At 37.5% G+C, this 8,055-nt stretch overlaps 1 pseudogene across 1 annotated transcript; it reads left to right on the top strand.

Annotated features, from left to right (window-relative positions):
* The first annotated feature begins 5,757 nt into the window (after window positions 1-5,757).
* Window positions 5,758-6,768, top strand: LOC308279407 (Y-box-binding protein 1-like; annotated as a pseudogene). Its single transcript has 2 exons — window positions 5,758-5,768; window positions 5,948-6,768. The product of its transcript is annotated as a Y-box-binding protein 1-like (transcript).
* The last annotated feature ends 1,287 nt before the right edge of the window (window positions 6,769-8,055 follow it).

Below are 8,055 nucleotides of genomic sequence, written 5' to 3'. Positions count from 1 at the left end.
GCACACATCGCCCAGTCAGCCGCTACCTGATCCCCACCCCGTTCCCTCCCCATCCCTCCTTCCATGCTTGGCTTAGTGGTTGACATCCAGTTGTATAGCAATTTATCCAATATTAACGATGATAATCTCACATAAAAGTTTCATTTGTCTGATACCAAGCTTTTGATGACTTAAAGATAACATTTCAATACTTCTTTTTGCTTTCTTTCTTACCAGAGAATATTTTTTCTTTTTTTTTTTAGGTGAAACTATCATACATTTATTTATATATTTTTCAGAAAAAATCTATCCTGATATGGAATATGGACTCTAGATACCCAAAACTATCTTGAAAAAGAAGAAGCTAGAAGATATATATTTTCTGATTTCAAACCATATAAAGCTACAATAATTGAAACAGTGTAGTATTGTACTAAAGGCAGATATATAAACCATTGGAGTTAAATAAAAGCCTAGAGATACATTCTTCCATATATTGTCAAGTTATTTTTGACAAGGTTTCCACAAACATTTGGTGAAGGAAATATTAATCTTTTAACTAAATATTATTGAAAATAATAATTACATGAAAAAAAATAAAATTGGACCCTTACCTAACACATATACAAATATTAACTCAAAATAGATAAAAGACCTAAATATAAATCTTAATACTATAAACTCTTAGAAGAAAATCTGGGTTGTAAAAGCTCACAACATTGAAATTGGCAGTTTTTGCTTGGATATGATTTCAATGGCACAGGCAACAGAAGAGTATACAAACTCCCTAAAAAATAAAAAAAAAAATATTGTATACCCAAAGACAATGTAAACAGAGTTAAAAGTTACTGATAGAATGGGATAAAATATTTCCAAATGCTATATCTGAAGGTATATTAATATTCCAACTAGAAATCCTAAAAATTAACAACAATAAAAGCAAACAATACCATTTAGAGATAGGTAAAAGACTAACATAAATAATGAATCTCCACAGAAAACCAGTCTTAATTGTCTGTTGGATGGAAACACTTGTTTCTCTGGTTCTGGTGTGTGTTACCTATTTCTTCTTTGTAGTTAATATCTGAGTATTTTCTCTAGCGCTGGTTTTGAAGACATAAATTCCTTCAGTTTCTGTCATGGAAGCTTCTTATTTCCCCATCTAATTTGATAGAAAGTTTTGCTGGGTAGGAAATTTTTGGCTGGAATTGTTTTCTTTCAGAGTTTGGAATATGTTACTCCAAGCACTTCTGGCTCTCATGACTTGGTTTGGGAAGTCTGGAGTGATTCTAATTGGTTTGCCTTTGAATGTCACTTGGCCCTTTGCTTTTGTTGCCTTTAAGATTCTCTGCTTGGCTTCCACATTGGTCATTTTGACAATTATGTGGCGTGGGGATCCTCTTCTCCGATCCTGTCTAAAGGGAGTTCTATAAGTTTCCTGGACCTGTGTATCAACCTCTTGCTCTATGTTTGGAAAATTTTCTGCTATTTTCTGCTATTACTTCCTTGAAGAGATTGTTGATCCCTTTGGTTTCACTTTCTTTTCCCTCCTCTATTCCAATTATTCTTAGGTTAGCTCTCTTAAAATGGGCCCATATTTCTTCAATATCAGATTCCTGCTGTCGGATATTTTTTTCTAGATTAGAAACTATGCGTTCATTTTTGGAATGATCATCTTCTAAGAGCGAGATTCTGTTCTCCATGTGGTCTAATCGGTTGTTTGTGCTTTGAATTGAGGCCTTTACTTCATTGATTGCATCCTTTATCTCTTTTTGGCTCGCTCTGAGTTCTTTTCACAGCACCTCTATTATTTCTACAGTTATTTTCCTGATTTGATCTTCTAGAAATCTCTGAATTTCTGTTTTATCGGGTTCTGATGTTGTGGGGTTGTGGGCATTCATTGCTCCATTGTTATTCCTCTTTGCCATGATTTTGGGAGTTTGTGCCTTCTCTGGGTTCTTCCCTGGGTCACTATGACTTCACTTAAGGTGCTCTGGATCTCGAGTCTGTGGTATCTCAGTCACCACTACTCCTTTACTGGGTTGTAACACAGAGTCTCAGACCCTGGGAGTCAATCGAGGCTGCTTTAGACCATGGGGGGGTGCCAGGTTGGGTGTTCTCCTATGGTGTGATATCTCTGCCACTGCCACTCCCCTACTGGGTCAAGTCCCTGGGAGTACAGTACTGGGATTTCTCCTCTAGAGGCCACAATTTGACTCACTGTTGTTGAGTGATCAGATGGAGCTCTAGTGGACTTGGTGAATTCGCTGCTGCTGCTGCCGGTAGCAATATGGCGCCACTGCCATGCCCTCGGCTGTGAGGCTGCCATATTTCTTTTCTGTTTTTGATCTCCGCTCTGAGTCCCTGCAGGGTGTGCTGAGCCCAGCCTCTGGGAGCTTTAGATGCTCCCTGCGCCGAGAAATCTGCCAAATTCCTCTTGGCTGATCCACAGCGGCTCACCTCGGCTCGCTGCCTGCCGCTCCTCTCTGGAGTCTGGTGGGATACTGAATGCGTTGGTGTGGTGCCGTCTGGTGAGCTTGCTGCTGCTGCCGGCAGTAAGGCGCTGCTGCTGTGGTCTCGGGTGTGAGGCCGGCATATCTCCTCTGTGGCTCTGAGCTCCGTTATGAATTCCCTTCCTCTCTGGAGCCTGGTGCTGCAAGGGAAAATGGTGCTTGCCACTTTGCGCCGCGGCTCCGGCTGTGGCACTGCAGTCTGGTTTCTGGTGTCTTGTTTTTCCAGCCCTCATTTTCTCTGTCCCTTGAAATTACCTATTTTGTTTCTCTGCTGATGTTGTTTTTTGGCTATGAAAGGCGCTGATTTTGTGGTAATAGAGATTCATTGTTAGCGGGCTCGTAAGCCCCGCTTTTCTTCGTCGCCATCTTCCCGGAAGTCCCCTGGAGACCTGTTCTTATTTGCTTCACTGTCTCCTAGTTTTTCTACATCCCATCCTATGGATGATCATGACCTCCAGGCACTTCTCATTCCTATATTCCCCACTGTTGATGAACTCATGCTCTCTATTTGCATTCCTAAAACCATTTACTCAGCAAGTATTTCTAGCATACAAGTAAGATGATATATATATATATATATATAATATATATAATATATAATATATATATATATAATCTCTACTCCATCATTTTTGTTGATATTATGTTTAAATTCTCAAAAATTCAAGGAAGTTTTACTTACTCCTCTATCTACAAATGGTATGACCAAATTTTTATCATGAAGAAAGCTGCTTAATTTCCTATTTAAGACTTTATTATGATCCTGTTATGTAATGTATTTAATTCTGGTCTACAGAAGTTGTTTATGTACATGCTAACTTACTGTGCATTTGTAATAAAAGGCATGAAATGTAATCTATGGAAAATACAGTGATTTGGTGTTAGACTATTATGTTCAGAGATTATGAAAGTTCTATTATCAAGTCTTATGTGATGCTATTATAAGATGGATGTAGTAAAACTAATATACATACTTGATAGCTGAAAGATTACACTGAATTATAAAGCATATCACATTTCATAGAATCTGAGATGTTATAAATTATGAGGCATCATTATTTTATGGTAACACTAAATATTTAGTCAAATATTACCAGTTAAGTGTAAGCTGCATCCTGATTTCAGAGGTGTTAAGATATTAAAAGAAAAATGTCTCAGAATTGATGCAATATGATACATACATATGAAGCTTTAGAAAATGTAAAATCACCTTTGACTCTTTCACATGCCTTTTTATGATAACCTCTTTTGTTATTTCCCTTTTGTTATTTGAAAATTATCATGTTAACAAAAATAAATATTTTGTTAGATGAATTATTTTTATTTGTATTTATATACTTAAAATTTTTTTGCAATGCTGGAGATTGAGCCCAGGGACGTTTGCATGCTTGCCAAGCATCCTCCATCTTTTATTTGTATTTATTTACTTTTAATTAGACTTATTGGGTAGTTAATACAATCCTATAATTATATATATATAAGGAAACATTTCCATGTATTTATGTGTATGTATGCACATACATAAATATATTAATATAGTAGAAATCTCCTATTGTGTTTGTATATCCTTCATAGGTGGTGCAATGTATTAAGCTGCATAAACAAGTCATTTAAGTTCTGTAATACTTTGTTTTTATAACTGTCAAATTTAGTGTAATACTGCCTAACTTACAGGGTCATTGTGCTGATCAGAAACCAGAAACCATATGTGAAAATAGTTTTCCTATGCTAGAATGCCAGTACATTTTAATTTTCTTCTTTTCAGTTTGAAGTTTCCTTCCTTTTTCCTTTTCAGTAGGTTTGAGGTTGAATACAGCTAGGTTAGAAAGAGTTTCTAAAGTAGAGAAATTACAGAATAAAACAATTTGGAGGTTTATCCCTTGAAGTGGTATATCAGGTTCCTAGTAATTGTATCCACTACTCAATGGTTAGAATTATCCTTAATAATCATAATTTCTGAGAATCTCGAATGTTCCTTGCAAATCTATTATTCAATAATAAAAGGCGTGTAGTGTGGCCAGGAAAATGAAGTTTGACTGCTTATATATTTAAAATCCCAAGTTCTGCACTTGAGCAGTTCAAATAAAAATGATCCTTGGACAACTTTCTAATCTGAGAAGGCTGAGGAAATAAAAATTTAGTTAAAATGGTCTAGAGAAATAAGGGAAAGACTAAATAGGACCACCCTGCAAACCAAAGTAGATTATACAAAGGGACCTAATGAAAAGTTAAAAGAGATAAATGTTAAATAGGAAGAGAATAAGGTTATTATTTGTGAATTGTCAAGAGTCTAACTTTGGGTGTAACCTTGCTGTTCTAGGAGATTGATTCATCTATACCAGGACTCAAAGAGGAGCTTGAGAGTTTTATATGAAGAACTATGCCTTTTATTGTGGGGCCTAACAAGAGAGTGGAATAGTAACAAGGTTTCCACCAAGTAGGGTATGATTCCAGGCAGTGCTCTAGTCAGCAAAAAGTTATTTTATGCCAATCACTGTTGGTTGTCTTCCCCATGGCCCTTTATGCTTTCTTGCTAACAGTAGAACAAATTTTCAGAGTCATAACTAGGAATGAATGAATCATGAGTTGTGTAAGTCAAACCTGATAATCCCACTCTTCTTTGTCATAAATTAGTATACTTACCATGTCTTATCTTCTGTATTCTGATGATTTGTCATTAGGGGGACTTGCCTAAAGGGTCTTTCTTTCACAGTATTAGCCAATTACTATAGATAGTAAGCCCAGGAGCATGCTTTCAAATGAAAATTGAATAGTACAGAGCCTGAACCCCCAACCACCTCTACTCTTGGACATTTAAGAGTATGCACCACTACCACTTTTCCCACCACTTCTCCCCAATCACCCCAGGTCCAGATATGAGACAAACCAAGGACAGCTCTTCACCCCAGAGCCTATTGAAATTCCTAACACCAACCATTCCTAAATCTGCTTACTTTGCCTCATTAGTTTCTTTCTGTTGAAATCACAATAAAGATTCTCAGCATAGATTCTCCTCCACTGCCTTATCATGAAACCTGCTGCTTCTGCATGTGGGCCACACCTTACTTCTAGGGTATTATTCAAAATTTATTGTTATGCATAATTTATTCATTTTTGACAGTAATTTCCATTTCTGTGTGTCTAACCATGGCTAATTACAATAAGTCCTAGGTACCTTTAAAGCAATGAGCCTTATTAGTCACTTGCAGTTGGTGGTGACCTAGATAATGTCCTAAGGAACATTTTTAAAGATTCGGGGAGTTCGATGGTTAGCAGGTACTTCAGAGAGTGGACCCCAGAGAACCCTGAGCAGCTCCACCTCCAACAGCCTACTTACCATCACATCCTAGGAGGAGCCGCAGCTGCCCCAGTCACCATCATAGCAACCATGAGCAGCAAGGCAGTGACCCAATAGCCACCAGGGAGCAGTGACCAGAGTAACCTCACATCAGCAGTGACAAAAAGGTCATTGCCTGAAGGTTTTGGGAACAGTAAGATGGTTCAATGTAGTAAATGAAAATGGTTTCATTAACAGGAATGACACCAAGGAAGATATATTTGTACACACCAGACTGCTATCAATAATACCTCCAGGAAGTACCTTCCCAGTGTAGGAGATGGAGAGACTGTGGAATTTGATGTTGTTGAAGGAGAAAAGGATGCAGAGGCAACAAATGTTACAGGCCCTAGTGGAGCTCCAGTTCAAGGCAGTAAATATGCAGCAGACCATAACCATTATAGATGCTATCCACATTGTAGGGGCCCTCCGCAGTAATTACCAGCAGAATTACCAGAATAGTGAGAGTGGGGAAAAGAATGAGGGATCCCAAGGTCAGACCCAATAGTTCCGGCCCTACCGCAGGCAAAGTTTCCCCTCTTACTACATGTGAGACCCCAAGGGGATTGATTACAGTATTACAACCCTCCTGTGCAAAGAGAAGTGATGGAGGATGCTGACAACCAAGGTACAGGAGAACAAGGTAGACTAGTGAGACAGAATATGTATCAGGGTTACAGACCATGATTTCGCAGGGGCCCTCCTCACCAAAGACAGCCTAGAGAGGATGGCAATGAAGAGAATGAGGAGAATCAAGGAGATGATACCCAAGGTCAGCAGCCACTACAATATTGGTACTGCTGCAACTTCATTTACCAGTGCAGATGCTCAGAAAACCCTAAACCACAAGATGGCAAAGAGACAAAAGCAGTTGAGAATTCAACTACTTTGAATTTTCATCTACTCCGGAGGCTGAGCAGGGCAGGGCTGAGTAAATGATGACTTACCATCTCTACCATCATCTGGTTTAGTCATCCAATAAAAAAATCTTCTGATATTTAAAGTAAGAGTATACCACAAAAAAGAATTGAATATGAAATTCCAGCAATAAGAAATAAACAAAAGATTGGAGCTGAAGATCTTAAGTGCTCCCTTTTTGCCAATTAACCTGATAACTAGAACTATCAGCATTATCTAATGTAGAATGGGGTTTTATTATTTAAACCTAAAGATGTCTATTTTTGGTAATGACAAACATGTTTTTTTAAAAAGCCTGATTTTTCTCAATACATCCTTAAAAGTTTTTAAATTGTTTCATATCTGGTCAAGTTGAGATTTTTAAAAACTTCATTTTTAATTTGTAATAAAAGTTTACAACTTGATTTTTTTTCAAAATAGTTAACAAACTGTGAGTGCTTGTTAATAAAGGTTTATAATAAAAAATATGGGGAATATTTCTTAGGGAAGTTCTGGTAAGAAATTTTTTTTTTCAGGTCTGGGGATGGAACCCAGGGGCATTCGACCTCTGAACTACACCTCCTGTCCAATTTTTTATTCTTTATTTTGAAACCAGGTTTCACTGAGTTGTGGAGGGCCTCACCATGTATCTGAGGCTGTCCACGAACCGTGATCCTCCGGTCTCAGCCTCCCAAATGCTGGGATTACAAGCATGTGCCACCACGCCCGGCAGCAAAGAATTTTTTCTTATAAAAATAATTTTTTGTTTGTTTACTGCCCTACAACTAAGGCCACTACTAATTGACTATGGGAACAATCCATTCCTGAATAAATAACCATATGATTTATGCCACTGATAGTGGCGATTTTGTTACTTGCATATACATATCCTAACTGGCAAAAAATACTAGGTCTGGAAAATCTGAATATATGAATTAGGCTAACAGTGTGCAAAAGTCTAATATAGGCTCAGGCAATTGTTCCATAACTCTAGGCTTGTGCTATCCATTAAGTACTCGTGTGGCTATAGAGTACTGAAAATGCAACTGATCTGAATTCCAATTTAGTGATACAATCCAATCTTGAATTTGTCACAACTAAGATTATATTGCATTAGGAACTTCCACTAATTGGACTAAGGAGGGAGATATGAAAAAAACTATTCCAGTTTTAGTGTATGTTCAATTTGTGGTGAAACCAAACTATGGTCACTCAAGCGATCTGAAATCAAGAGTTGCTATAAGAGAGCTAAAAAATGTTTCAATATTATCATGCTTATAGTTTGGATCAATTTGTTGTAACAGTGTGATAGATGAACTCTGTTGGAGG

The sequence above is a fragment of the Muscardinus avellanarius genome (assembly GCF_963383645.1).
Source record: "Muscardinus avellanarius genome assembly, chromosome: X".
Lineage (NCBI taxonomy): Eukaryota > Metazoa > Chordata > Mammalia > Rodentia > Gliridae > Muscardinus > Muscardinus avellanarius.
The sequence above is the reverse complement of the archived record's forward strand: the minus strand, read 5'-3'. Positions and strand labels throughout refer to the sequence as shown.